The sequence below is a fragment of the Canis lupus genome, chromosome 20, assembly GCF_003254725.2.
Source record: "Canis lupus dingo isolate Sandy chromosome 20, ASM325472v2, whole genome shotgun sequence".
In the NCBI taxonomy this organism is placed as follows: domain Eukaryota; kingdom Metazoa; phylum Chordata; class Mammalia; order Carnivora; family Canidae; genus Canis; species Canis lupus.
Window position 1 is genome coordinate 41,207,437 of NC_064262.1, and position 15,195 is coordinate 41,222,631.

A 15,195-nucleotide genomic window follows, 5' to 3' on the forward strand; every position below is an offset into this window, starting at 1 on the left:
TGATCTTAGTGTTGCCACTAATCAGCCAGATCCCTTTGGGCAGGGAAAACCTCTTTGGATTTCACTTTACTAGTTGTAAAGTCTGAGGGTAAACTGGATAGTTTAAGGTACCCTCTTACTCTTTATTGTTTTATATATTATGCATGTATTTCACTTGAACTGTGAAAACAATGACCATTCATAATTCAAGGATATCAGGAAATTGTATTAGAATAAGTGCTTTAGTAATAGAAGAGATGGTATGCTTTCTCCAAATGTAGCCTCTTGTAGGCTATAGAGGATTCTTCCTGGCTAACCTGAACTCTTGGCATACTTGCTGCCTCCAGTCAGTATCTGGCGGATAGGCACAAATTAATTGATGGTGCATTTTTATATTTCTTTTACTCCAGGTAATTGGGTAAATTGATTGTAATGCAGTGAAAGCTGTATTGATTGATGGGGTTTTGTGAGGGTAGTTGTGATGAGAGGAAACAGTAAAACAGACAATGGACAGTATTTTCATAGTTATGGAGGACATATCATTTTAATAGTTGATTCATTTCCTTGTTTTTAGTTTAAGTTAATTGATGGCAGTTGTGTATGGGAATAATGATGTATCTGGTATTTGTTGCTTAAAGTATACTGTATAAGATAGCAGGATGACTTACACAACTTATTCTAACAGCAAAACTAGAATCTGAAAAACTACATTTTGGAATTTAGTCTACAGGGATGCCCAGGTGGCTCAGCAGTTAAGTGCCTTCCTTCGGCTCAGGGCATGATCCTGGAGTCCTGGGATCGGGTCCCACATCAGGCTTCCTGCATGGAGCCTGCTTCTCCCTCTGCCTGTGTCTCTGCCTCTCTCTCTCTCTGTCTCTCATGAATAAATAAATAAAATCTTTTTTTTTTTAAAGGAATTTAGTCTACAGAGATAAGATGGTTATCTCCTCTTTTGACTTCAGCCTGCTTTTTATCCAGAAGATGATTTTATTTCGAAGATAAAGATTCTTTTAAAAAAATTATAAAGACAAGGGAAATAAATTTTTACATACTTTTTTTTTTCTTTTTAAAGATTTTATTTATTCATGAGAGAGACACAGAGAGAGGCAGAGACATAGGCAGAGGGAGAAGCAGGCCCCCTGCAGGGAGCCCAAAGTAGGACTGAATCTGGGATCATGCTCTGAGCCAAAGGCACATGCTCATCCGCTGAGCCACTGCGGTGTTGTCCCAGTTTGTTTTATTTATTAAATCAAGTTAGTTAACATACAGTGCTTTATTAGTTTCAGGTATACAATATAGTAATTCAGCACTTTCATACATCATGCCAATTTTTTTTTTTTAAGATTTTATTTATTTATTCATCAGAGAGACACAGAAAGAGAAGCAGAGACGCAGGCAGAGGAAGAAGCAGGCTCCATGCAGGGAGCCTGATGCGGAACTTGATCCTGGGACCCGGAACTTGATCCTGGGACCGTGGGATTACGCCCTGGGCCAGAGGCAGGTGCTAAACTGCTGGGCCACCCAGGCGTCCTTTCTAATTTTTCATACTCTTAAGAATACAAGTTAATGGTACTCATTAGACATACTTCGGTGAACTGCAGCGACTTTTGGAAAAGTATGTTGATTTGGTTCTTGGCATTGTCTTCTGAATAATTGTTGACATAAGAGATTTAGAAAGAAATAGACCTCTATCTTGAGGTCTGGTCTAAATTCCTGTTTTGTATGGATGGTGAAAGTTTTTATTTTTTATTTTTTATTTTATTTTTTTAATTTTTTTTAATTTATTTATGATAGTCACAGAGAGAGAGAGAGGCGCAGAGACACAGGCAGAGGGAGAAGCAGGCTCCATGCACCGGGAGCCCGATGTGGGATTCGATCCCGGGTCTCCAGGATCACGCCCTGGGCCAAAGGCAGGCGCCAAACCGCTGCGCCACCCAGGGATCCCATGGATGGTGAAAGTTTTTAGAGAAAACTTTGTGTTTTGGTATGTAATACGAGCATTCATGATTAGGCTTTTATGGGATTGGCTAACTACAAGTAATGTAATGCTCCGTGAGCTGACAAGGCAAACTTAATCCTAAATCTTTAAGCAGAGGTCTACACTGATAGAATGGTAACTAGTATTTATGTTTACACTGTAACTGCAACAATTTTGGCCAAAACATTTGAATTAGTGTTCTGATCCAATATATTAATTAATTGAATTTGTGTAGTGTCTTTGTAAGTAGCACATAGCTGCAAGTAAGTCCTCAGGAGAAGAGAATGTGTAAAAGGTTTTTCTTTCTAATGGAAACAGTTCAGGAAACCATAAATCAGCATACCGGTTTTTCTTCTAAAAAAGTATGTATACCTAAAAAAAAATTCATACTTTTTTTTTTTAAACATAGCACGTAGTACCTAGTATTAAATCAAACTATATGAAAATGTGGTTTTTATTGGTTAAAGAAAAATCAAATACCAACAATTTTATTTTGTTTCGCCTAATAAATATTCAGTACATTTTGTTGACCTGACCAGAGTTGAATCATAGTCAAAATGAAAGGTTTACAAAGGACTTTCTGGATAATTCTTTATATAAATAAAGTGAGGTGGCTTGCCAGAGACCTTATTTCTTGTTTATGGTAGAGGTAAAGAGAGGCCAGGTGATCTCCCAGTGATGAATTTAAATCTGACTTGATTTATTGTTAAAAACTTGGTGTTCTTATTTTTTCTTCTCCTGTATTAATAAAGGCATAATCAGAAGCTATGTATTTGACCACAGGCCTAATGCCCAGTACTCTCCATCAGAATGATCACAAATAATCATTTTCACATGATATACTTTGGTAGATAGTATAATACCTTTCAAATACTCCTTACAAAATGAGTAATAGAATAAATTTATTTTACTTTATTTTTAAAGATTTTTTTTTTTTTAGATTTTTTTTTTTTTATTCATGAGAGACAGAGAGAGAGAGAGAGAGAGAGAGAGGCAGAGACACTGGCAGAGGGAGAAACAGGCTCCCCTCAGGGAGCCGATGTGGGACTCGATCCCTGAACCCCAGGATCATGCCCTGAGGCGAAAGGAGAGCTCAACTGCTGAGCCATCCAGGCATCCCTGGAATAACAAATTATATAAAATTTTATGTAATTTTTTTCTCCTGTGGTATATAAATTTTTTAATAACTTCAGCCAAATTTTGCTGATACAAATCAGAATGTGAGAGCTAATGTTAATCACAGTATTTGGGATGGATGCCTCTGAGATTTTCATAAGCATTTTTGTAGAAATTTAAGGTCCCTCATCTTTATAGGAGAAACTGTCTATCGCTGCCTTTTTATGGTCTTGTAACAAATATTCGGGTAATAATTTAAATTCTGAATTTAGCATGGAAATCTTTTACTGGGTAAAAAGTTCTTGATGGAAAGTCAGGAGACATGGTATTCTACCAACTAGTGTCATTTTTGGAAAGTTACTTTGTTCATTAGTTTCCTTGTTTGTAAAATGAGGTTAGATATGTAAGATCTTTATATTAAGGTAATTAAAACTGTCTGCTTTAACATATCTAGAGGCTTAATACAATGAAGGTTTTATTTCTTGCTTCATGTGATGATTGAAGAATTCCATCTCCTTCCATCCATCTGGTGTCTTGGAACCTTCCAGTGGATCCTTTTTGTATTCATTTGGTTGACAGCAAAGAGCACCAGCAAGGAGGATCTCATTAATGTTTTAGTGGTAGAGCATATTACTTAAGCTGTTATCCCACTGACTAGAACCTAGTCATACAGGGACGCCTGGGTGGCTCAGTGGTTGGGCATCTGCCTTTGGCTCAGCATGATCCTGGCCCAGGGATGAGTCCCACATCAGGTTCCTGTGGGCAACCTACCTCTCTCTCTCTCTCTCTCTCTCTCTCTCTCTCTCTCTGTATCTCTCATGAATAAATAAATAAAATCTTAAAGAAAAAAAACAAAAACAAAAAAAAGAACCTAGTCAGTGGTCTCAACTTGTAACTGTTAGGGTGGTAGGAAATGTTTTTGTGAGTATCCAGGAAGAAGAAACAGGATTTTTTTTTTAAATTTTTTATTTATTTATGATAGTCACAGAGAGAGAGAGAGAGAGAGAGAGAGAGAGAGAGAGAGGCAGGCAGAGGGACATAGGCATAGGCATAGAGAGAAGCAGGCTCCATGCACCGGGAGCCCGATGTGGGATTCGATCCAGGGTCTCCAGGATTGCGCCCTGGGCCAAAGGCAGGCGCCAAACCGCTGCGCCACCCAGGGATCCCAAGAAGAAACAGGATTGATGAGCACTGAGCACATCCCTGCCACAGTCTTATTTAGCTTCTATTTTAATTATGTATTCACCACCAAAATCTTTCTCCTATCACGTTATTATTATTTTTAAAGATTTTATTAGTTCATTTGACAGGGAGAGCGCAAGCAGTGGGAGCAGCAGTCAGGGACAGAGAAGCAGGCTCTGCAGGGAGCCCGACATGAGGCTTGATCCCAGCACCTTGGGATCATGACATGAGCCTAAGGCAGACACCCAACCAACTGAGCCACACAGGTGCCGACTTTTTTTTTTTTTTTTTTCCGATGCGCCAGGGAGGCAGAGAGAATCTTTTTTTTTTTAAGATTTTATTTATTCATTCATGAGAGACAGAGAGAGAGACAGAGAGAGGCAGGCAGAGACACAGGCAGAGGGAGAAGCAGGCTCCTTGCAGGGAGCCCGACGTTGGACTCGATCCTGGGACCCCAGGATCACGCCCCGGGCGAAGGTGGCACCAAACCGCTGAGCCACCCAGGGATCCCCGAGAGAGAGAATCTTAAGCAGGCTCCATGCCCATCTCAGAGCCTGAGTTGGGGCTCAATCTCACAACCCTGAGATCATGACCTGAGCTGAAATCAAGAGTGGGACACTTAACCGACTGAGCCACCCAGACACCCTGCATGTTACTTTTTGTACCTTTGATTACTCAGAATTTACTTACAGATTTCTTGGAAGAAGTATAGTTTGGATGTCTTTGCAATTTTAGTTTGTAAACTCTGCTGCTGGTTATATTTAGGAGAGTTGTCCCATCCCAACAACCCACCCCCCTACCCCCACACCAAGATGGTTATATCATGTTATTTTCTTTTGTAATTTCATTTGTGATTTAAACTTCTCTTACCTCATTATGCCTTGTTTATTTTTGAAGGATTAAAATGCATCTCTGGCAAAAATCTCCCAGTGTACAAGAAATACAGTAGGATATTGAATACAGCCAACATCAGATCGACCAAGTCATTGTCCACCCATGTTCAGTCTTTCAACCCACTAGCAGAAGGGAGAACAGACAAACCTTATACTGTCTTATAAAGGTCAGCACATGCAGACTTGCAGACCAGTAGAGAAGCACATTCCAGTGAGGAGGCAAAGTTCTTTCTGCCTTCTGCCTACTTAAGGTTAAATTTGGAGAGTCAGCAAAAGCCTTTCAGTTGATTTCAGCTGCTGCTTTAGAATTATCTCTGTCCACTTTCCCTTCTTTTTCTTTCTGTGATATATGTTTTACACTTAGGTACAAAAGGAAATATATAGGACAGCCCCGGTAGCCCAGCGGTTTGGCACCGCCTTTGGCCTGTGGTGTGATCCTGGAGACCCGGGATTGAGTCCCTCGTTGGGCTTCCTGCATGGAGCCTGCTTCTCCCGCTGCCTGAGTCTCTGCCTCTCTCTCTCTCTCTCTCTCTCTCTCTGTCTGTTGTGAATAAATAAATAAAATCTTAAAAAAAAAAAAAAGGGAAATATATAATTCCACATGGGTCCGTCCTGTGGTAGTAATTCTGATGAGAATGTTCTAAACCTAAGATTCATTCCTTTCTCAAAGTATTAGCTCAAAATAACGCCACACCTCCATTTGCATTGTATTTGAATCAGTACTTTCTTCGGTAGTCCCCCCTGCAGCAATAGTCCTGCCTACTTTTTTTTAAAATTTATTTTTAAGTAATCTCTATACGCAGTGTGGGACTTGAACCCACAGCCCTGACTATGCATGCTCTTCTGACTGAGCCAGCCAGGTGCCCTGTCCCTGCCTATTTTTTGTTGCCTTTTTTCACCTTGTTGGTAGAAAAATGTGTATCATCTATACTACATAAAATTTAAGGTTGTTCAGCTTTGTAAAATCATACTGTTTGTGGAAAGGTTAATTTTATACAGTTGTCTGTAGATCTAGTGGATTACCTATCATCTTGGAATCATTTCTCTTGTAGGTTAATTGTATTATTTGGCTACTATGGCTTTTCTGTGATGCTGTGTTCACTTGTCATTTTCCTGGTGTCTGCACTGAAAGTTCATTTTCAGAAAGTGTATTTGAAAAATAAACTTTAGATTTATTGCATGTTTGAATTTTCCATTTTGGTCCTCACTTAATAGATGGGTTGGGTATAAAAATAGGTTCAGAATAATTTTCTCAGTTTTAGAGGCATCATTCCATTGCTTTCTACTGTCCGGTGTTACTATTAGAAATCAGAAGCCAATCTATTTCTTTTAACTTAATAGGTACTGTTCATGTTTTTCTCTTTGTTCCCTCCCATTCTTTTTTTTTTTTTTTTAAGAGTTTATTTATTTATTCATGAGAGAGACACACACAGAGAGAAGCAGAGACACAGGCAGAGGGAGAAGCAGGCTCCAAGTAGGGAGCCGGATGTGGGACTTGATCCCGGGACTCCAGGATCACGCCCCAGGCCAAAGGCAGGCATCAAACCGCTGAGCCACCCAGGGATCCCATGTTCCCTCCCATTCTTGTTCCCTGGTCTTTCTACCATCCATCTCCCTCATTTCCCCCCTTTTTTGCTCTGATACTTCATATGTATCATTCTATGTGTAAAACAATATATATGCAAAATTTAATGAATAATAAAAATAAATATTCATGAGTCTACCACTCAGCTTACAGAGTTGGACTTTCGTAAGTCCCTTATTTATCCCTTCCTTACTGAGTTTCTCTTTCCCTCAGAGTATCACCGTACTGACTTTTGTGCCTTTCCCTGTGTATTTTTTTTAAGATTTATTTATTTTATTTAATTTTAATTTTTTATTTTTTTTAAAGATTTTATTTATTCATGAGAGACAGAGAGAAAGAGAGAGAGAGAGGCAGAGACACAGGCAGAGGGAGAAGCAGGCTCCATGCAGGGAGCCCGATGTGGGACTTGATCCCGGGACTCCAGAATCACACCCTGGGCCGAAGGCAGGTGCTAAACCACTGAGCCACCAGGGATCCCCTATTTATTTATTTTAGAAAGAGAGTATGATTGGGAAGGGAAGAGGGAGAGAGAATCTTTTTTTTTTTTTTTTTTTTTAAGGGAGAGAGAATCTTAAGCAGACTCCACACTGACTGTGGAGGCCCACGTAAGGCTTGATATTGCAACCCTGAGATCATGACCTGAGCCGAAATCAAGAGTCCGATGCGTAACTGACTGCACCACCCAGGCACCCTTTGTGTTTATTTTAGTAGTTTGATTATAAATGTAGGACTTTTTAAACACTTATTGAAAGTAAGCCAAGATCATTGGCTTACTCCCATGATCATACAGATGTCTATGTGTTTATCTATAGTTAATTCATTCTCAATGCTGTATTTATTTCATTAATATAAAATTTAATCTATTCTCGGGCAGCCCAGGTAGCTCAGCAGTTTAGCGCCGCCTCCAGCCCAGGGCGTGGTCCTGGAGACCCAGGATTGAGTCCCACGTCAGACTCCCAGCATGGAGCCTGCTTCTCCCTCTGCCTGTGTATCTGCCTCTCTCTCTGCCTCTGCCTGTGTATCTGCCTCTCTCTCTCTCTGCCTCTGCCTGTGTGTATCTGCCTCTCTCTCTCTCTCTGTCTCTCATGAATAAATAAATAAATAAATCTTAAAAAAATTGTTCTCTATTGATGTACCTCTGGGTTGTTTTTAGATTCTTCTTATTATGAATAATGCTGCTTTGACATTCTTTTTTTTTTTTTAAAGGAATTTATTTATTCATGAGAGACACACACACAAGAGAGAGGCAGAGACCTAAGCAGAGGGAGAAGCAGGCTCCATGCAGGGAGCCTGATGTGGGACTCGATCCCAGGACTCCAGGATCATGCCCTGAGCCTAAGGCAGATGCTCAACCACTGAGCCACCCTTCTTTGATATTATTATAAAGGGATGTAAGAGTTTATCAGAGATATCTAGAAATGGAGGGCCTGAGTCTAAGGATTTGACTTTAAGAATTTACAAATTCTACCTTATAAACAATAACATACTGTTGTCTAACATGATTGTATCAATTTATGTCAGTGTATGAGAGGTCTAGTCTGCTGCTTATGCTTCCTAACACTTGATATTGTCTTTTTCATTTTAGCAATTCTACTATTTAAACGCTTATTTATTGGATCTCAGTGTAAATTTATTTTTCCCTGATGATTAGTAAAATTTATTTTTCCCTGATGATGATTAAGCACTTTTTCATATGTTTATTGGTTATTTGGATAGTCTCCTGTGAGAGATGGCCTTTGTTTTGCCTTTTTTTTTTTTTTTTTAAGATTTTATCTATTTGAAAGAGAGAGGGCACAAACGGGGAGGGGCAGAGGGAAAGGTAGAATCTCAAGTGGATTCCACATTGAGCCCAGAGTCTAACTTGAGGCTCCATCTCATGACCCCTAGATCATGAGCTGAGCTGAAATCAAGAGTCAGATGCTCAACTTACTGAGCCACCCAGGCACCCCAGCTTTTTCTTTATTTTTTATTTGTAAGATTTCTTTATATATCCCGTATATGAGTTTTATGTGTTGCAAGTATCTTCTTCAACACATGGTTTGAATGGACACAAATTCTTATCTTTAATGTAGTCTAATTTATCAATCTTAGTCCCTTATAGTGATCTGTGTGACCTGTTTAAGAAATCTTGGCTTACTCCCATGATCATGAAGATATTCTCCATATTATCTTCTAGAAGCTTCATTGTTTTATCTTTCACTCTTAGGCTTGTTATTTACCTAGAATTGATTTTTGTGCATTGTGTGAGATAGAACTCAAGATACATCTTCCCCTATAATTGGATATCCAATTGACCCAGCATCATTTATTGAAAAAAACAGTTCTTTACCTATTACTCCGCAGGTGTCACATAAGTTACTGTATGTAGTGGTTCTGTTTTGAAACTGTTCACTTGGCCTCTTTCTTGGTGATTGTGCCAGTACCTTAATGTCTTCAATTCTATATTTATACATTATTAGTTGAAACTTATGAAATGGTCATATTTGTAGGTCACTACTTTTTGGCAATTTCATATAGATTAATCCAGCAGTGTGTTTTGATCTTTAGTGGCTTAATGTCTTCTAAATTATCTTAAGATTGTCTTAGTTGTTTATATTTTCATATAAAATTTAGAATCAACTTTTCAGTTTGAATTTAAAACCAAAAACCTACTGGGATTTTGATTGTAAAGGTTCAATCTGTAGATCAGTTTGGAGATAACTGACATCTTTAAAATATTGGGTCTTCTACATGATCATGATATATCCTGCCATTTATTCAAATGTGTAATTTCAGTTTTTTGTTTTCTGTGTAGTAGTACAGGATATCTTTCATTAAAGTTATTCTTAGAAATTTTGAAGAAAATGCCATTATAAGTGATACTTTTAACAAAAAATCTTCCATTTGTTTTTGCTAGGATGTGGAAATACAGTTGTGTTTTAATAATTTGCCTGGAGCTCAACAACCTTGCTAAATTCATTTACTAATTTTAATAGTTTATTTCCTCTGTATATAGTTTCCTGCAAACAATGACTGTTATTATTTTTCTTTATGATCCTTATGCTCTTAATTTTTTTCCTTGGCTCTTTGTACCATACTAGCTATGCAATAGCAGGCAGCAATAGCAGGTGTTTTTATTTCTACCTCATTTCAAGAAAATGTTTGTGGCAGGTTTCGTTTTGTTGTTTATTTTGTAGATACCCTTTGTCAGATAAAGGATCTTCCTATCCTAATTGAGTTCCACCCCAAGCTTTTTTAAAAAAGAATTTATTATTAAATAAATAAATAATAAATAATAAATATTTATTTAATAAATAAATAAATTCTGTGTCTCTGTGAGACACACACACAGAGAGAGACAGAGACATAGGCAGAGGGAGAAGCAGGCTCCCCACAGGGACCCCGGTGCAGGACTTGATCCCTGGACAGGGATCAAGCCCTGAGCCCAAGGCAGCCACCCAACTGCTGAGCCATCCAGGTGTCTCTCAGAGGCTTTTTTGGTTCTATTGAGAAATGAGCTTTTAGTTTCCCTACTTCATCTCTTGATGTAGTGAATATATTGATAGATTCTTTTAAAGTTTTATTAGCCAACTTGGTTTAAGTTGAATCCTTTCACATTACTTGATTTGATTTGCTACTGTTTATTTTAGGATTTTTTTCACTTAAGTCAGGAGTCAGCAAATTATGGCTTAAATTCAGCTTACTGTCTATTTTTGTATAATTTATGAGATAAGGGGCGTGTGGGTGGCTTAGTCAGTTTAGTGTGTGTTTTTTGGCTCAGGTTGTGATATCAGAGTCCTGGGATTGAGCTTGGCGTCAGGCTCCCCACTAGCAGGGAGTCTGCTTGTTCCTCTCCATCTGCCCCTCCCTCGGTTGTGCTTTCTCTCTCAAATGGATAAATAAAATCTTAAAAAAAAATTTGTGGGGATCCCTGGGTGGCGCAGTGGTTTGGCGCCTGCCTTTGGCCCAGGGCGCGATCCTGGAGACCCGGGATCGAATCCCACATCGGGCTCCCGGTGCATGGAGCCTGCTTCTCCCTCTGCCTGTGTCTCTGCCCCTCTCTCTCTCTGTAACTATCATAAATAAATAAAAATAAAAAAAAAATTAAAAAAAAATTTGTGAACACGGAATGTTTGTCACATTTTAAAATGATTGACAGAAAATCAAAAGGAGAAAAACATTTCATGACAGATGATGTACCCTTTTCAATTTTAGTGACTATAAATACAGTTTTATTGTAACCCAGAGACACTCGTTCATTTGTGTATTGTCTATGGAAACTTTCATACTATGATGGTAGTGTTGAGTTCAGGCCATTTTTGCTTTGCACAGTATTTGGGACTGTAAAAATGGCCATGCAGAGTGAAACTGTGCTAAGCAAAGTTAATAATCAATGGGAAAAATTATGATTGTCCTGTGATCTTTAAAAACTTAAAAAAAAAAAAGCTCCCTTGTTCTCCGTTATAAAACTTATGGAAATGAAAAATAGGAAAGTATCTTTCCAGTTCTTCTTCTTCCTCTTTTTTTTTTTTTTTTTAAGATTTTATTTATTTATTCATGATAGACAGGGACTATCTGGGACTCCAGGATCCTGGGACTCCAGGATCGCGCCCTGGGCCAAAGGCAGGCACTAAACCACTGAGCCACCCAGGGATCCCCTCTTCCCAGTTCTTCTAATGTGAAATTTCTTGCCAGCATCACCTCCTCTAAGGCATTTTCATTTTTTTTCACCAAATCATTGCCCTCATTTATGGAGATAAGTTTACCTTCACTGAGTTCCTCTGGCAGCATATCCAGAGTCTTTTGAATGGTGATAATGTCAACATTCCCAGTGAGCTGATTTTTCTATGAGTACATTTATGTTTGACTTGAATTTCATTTCCAGTGTTAACTACTTTTTGATTCTTTGCTGCACATTTGTTTTTGTAGGCCAGTTTCTTCTTTCAGTTACTCAGTTTTGTGAAATGCCACATGGGTTCATCATTGGGAGATGAGGAGGCAACATCACGTTTATGCATGAACTGAATAACAGATGCTCAGTGACCAATCAGCAGCAGGCTTTGAAGAAGTGATGTGAAGGGTGCCTGGGTTAAGCCTCTAACTCTTGATTTTGGCTCACGTCATGACCCTCAGGGTTGTGAAATCGAGCCCTGTGTAGGGGGTTCTGCATTCAGCATGGTGTCTGCTTGGGATTCTCTCTTTTCCTCCCTCTTCCCTTCCCTCCCCTCTAAAATAAATAAATAAAATATTTTTTAATAAGTGATATGAAGGGTGCCTGGGTGGCGCAGTTGGTTAAGTGTGTGTCTTTGGCTCACTTTGTGATCTTGGGGTCCTGGGATCAAGTCCTGCACCAGGCTCCCTGCAGGAAGCCTGCTTCTCCCTCTGCCTATGTCTCTGCCTCACTGTGTCTCTCATGAATAAATAAATAAAATCTTTAAAAAAATTTAAAAAGTGGTGTGACAGGTCACTGATCTCCATGCACACCTGTTACTTATGTAGTAATTTGTAGACCGAAGGGCTAACAGCAAATTTTATACTTTTTGCAGTTTCTTATAGTTAATGTACCATGTTAACTGAAACTTGAACCACATTGTTGGGGGACTGGTATTATTTAACTAAATCGTGGTAACTGAAATTTGTGCTTATTAGAACCATGCAAAGCAAGGACTGCCTTTATTTGTTACAAAGTATATAAGTGAGTTTATAAACAATTTACTATCTGGCTCTGTACAGAAAATGTTTGCTGACCCCTGATTTAAGTTTGTAAAGTTTATTTTGGCTTATAATTTTCCATTACTGTGTTCTTCTTGTTTGGATTTAGTAGCAGTTATATTATTAATAGTCATATAATCAGTAGCAAATCTGTAAAACCCATACAATGTTCCATGCCCTATTTTATATATTAACAGATCCAGAAAGTAGGTGATACTATTATTCCCAACTTACATTTGAGGAAACTGAAGCAAAAGAATGAAGAAACTTGCTCAAGGTCACATAGATAGTAAGTGGTAGAAGCCAACTTTGAACCTCTCTCACAGTCTGGCTGGAATGCAGGCCTCTAACCACTACATTATACTTTTGTTAACCTCATAAAATGATTTGGTGAGAATTCTATTTTCTAAAGAGTTTATGTTAGATCAGAGTTATCTGCACCTTGAGTATTTGGTAGAACTGTAAAATCCTTAGGTAGGATGTGTATATGTGCTATATATGCGTGTGTGTGTGTGGGGGGGTGTTTGTGTGTCTAAGACTTAAAAATATTGTTTCAATTTCTTTAATTGATTTGGGACTTTTTAGGTTTTTTGCTTACTATAATATTTTGGATCAGTTAGGATCTTTTAGGAACTGGTCTTTTTAAAAAAAAAAAAATATATATATATATATATATATATATATATGTAATTTTTTTTGTTTTGTTTTGTTTTTTTTAGTAATCTTTCCACCCAATGTGGGGCTCAAACTCACAATCCTGAGCTCAAGAGTCCTATGCTCCATCCATTGAGCCAGCCAGGTGCCCTGGAACTGGTCTTTTTCATCTGATTTTCATGTTTGTTGGCATAGTTGCTGGTAATCTCCTTTTTCCTCTGCCACATTTATAGCATTATTCTTTTCCCTTCCTTCCCAGAATTGTTCATTTATGTCCTCTCTCCTTTTTTGGTCAGTCTTACCAAAGGTTTGTTAACTTTATTACTCCTTAAAGGGGACTTTTGCTTTGTTGATCTCCTCATTTCTTTCTTTGTACCTTATTTTTGTACAAGACTTTATTTCCTTCCTTTGGTTTTCTTTATTTTATTATTTTTTAAAGGTTTTATTATTTATTTATTAATGAGAGATACAGAGGGAGAGAGAGAGAGAGAGAGGCAGAGACACAGGCAGAGGGAGAAGCAGGCTCCATGCAGGAAGCCTGATGTGGGACTCGATCCGGGGTCTCCAGGATCAGGCCCTGGGCTGAAGGCGGCGCTAAACCGTTGAGCCACCCAGGCTGCCCCTTTTGGTTTTCTTTAAATTTATTTCTATCTGACTTTTTTTTTTTCTCTATCTGACTCTTAATATGGATTTTTTTTTTTTTTTTTAAACAGATTTTTTTTTTTTTTTTTTTTTTTTTTTTTTTATGATAGTCACAGAGAGAGAGAGAGAGAGAGGCAGAGACATAGGCAGAGGGAGAAGCAGGCTCCATGCACCGGGAGCCCGATGTGGGATTCGATCCCGGGTCTCCAGGATCGCGCCCTGGGCCAAAGGCAGGCGCCAAACCGCTGCGCCACCCAGGGATCCCCCTTAATATGGATTTTAACTAATTTATTTATATCCTTCTTTCTTTCTTTCTTTCTTTCTTTCTTTCTTTCTTTCTTTCTTTCTTTCTTTCTTCTTTCTTATTTATTTATTTATTTATAAATAACAAACATTTAATATTCTTCTTTTTAAATAAAAGCACCTGAGGCTGGAAACTTCCTCAAATTCTTTCTTTAAGTATATTCTACAAGCTTTGGTGTTTAATATTTTTGTTATTACTCAATTCTAAGTATTTCTTCATTTCTTTTATGATTTAACTCGTTAATTGTTTGCAGCTTTTAAAAAATTTTCTTAATACATTTTTAATTTTAATTTTATTTATTTATTCATGAGAGACACAGAGAGAGGGAGACACACAGACAGAGGGAGAAGCAGGCTCCACGCAGGGAGCCCGACATGGGACTTGATCCCGGGTCTCCAGGACCACACCCTGGGCTGAAGGCAGCGCTAAACCACTGAGCCACCCAGGCTGCCCCAACAAATTTTTTAAAAATTCAGATTTTATCTCTAACTTATTTGTGATGTTTCCTAAATGTATATCATAAAATAATAATTTTTTTTTAAAAAAATTATTTTTTTTAAAAGTTTTTAAATTCCAGTTAACACAGTGTGATTTCAAGTGTGCAGTAGAATGACTCAACACTTCCATGTCACACCTGGTGCTTATCACAAGTACACTCCTTCATTCCCATCATCTATTTCACCCATTCCCCCCCCCATCCACCTCCTTGCGGGTAACCATTAGTTTCTTCTCTTATAATAATAATTTTTAAAATTTGAGATTTGTTTTATGTCTTAATAGACATTTATTTTACAAATGAAATGTCCCATATGTGTTAGAAAAGAGTCTTCTCCAGTTGTACTTTGTAGTTCATTAGCTGAAACTTGTATATTGAGTTGTTCAGAGCTAGTATATGCTTACTGACTTTTGTCTATAAGATGTGTCAGTTACTGAGATGTTTTACAATATCCCCTGTCTGAAGGAGGATTCCTTTGTTTCTCCTCATTAAGGTCAGTTTTATGTTTTTGTTTTACTTTTATTGAAGTATAGTTGATATACAACATTACAGTTTTAGCTACAGCTTAGTGATTGGATAAGTTTTTACATCATGCTGTGTTCACACAAGTGTAGCTACCATCTGTTACCATATAGTGCTATTACAACATTATTGACTATATTCCCTAAGCCGTGC

The 15,195-nt window shown here is 38.1% G+C and overlaps 1 protein-coding gene across 32 annotated transcripts in view; it reads left to right on the plus strand.

Moving 5' to 3' along the window:
- The window catches only part of MAP4 (microtubule associated protein 4), a 204,789-nt gene that overhangs the window by 45,208 nt on the left and 144,386 nt on the right, over positions 1–15,195 (plus strand). Inside the window, exon 1 of one of the 32 annotated variants that reach the window (XM_035703262.2) lies at positions 12,611–12,713. The exons of the other annotated variants lie outside the window; for them this stretch is intronic. The gene's annotated coding sequence lies outside the window, so the exon portion shown is untranslated. Of the gene's footprint in view, positions 1–12,610; positions 12,714–15,195 lie in introns of those variants that run through there. 32 annotated transcript variants of the gene reach the window in all.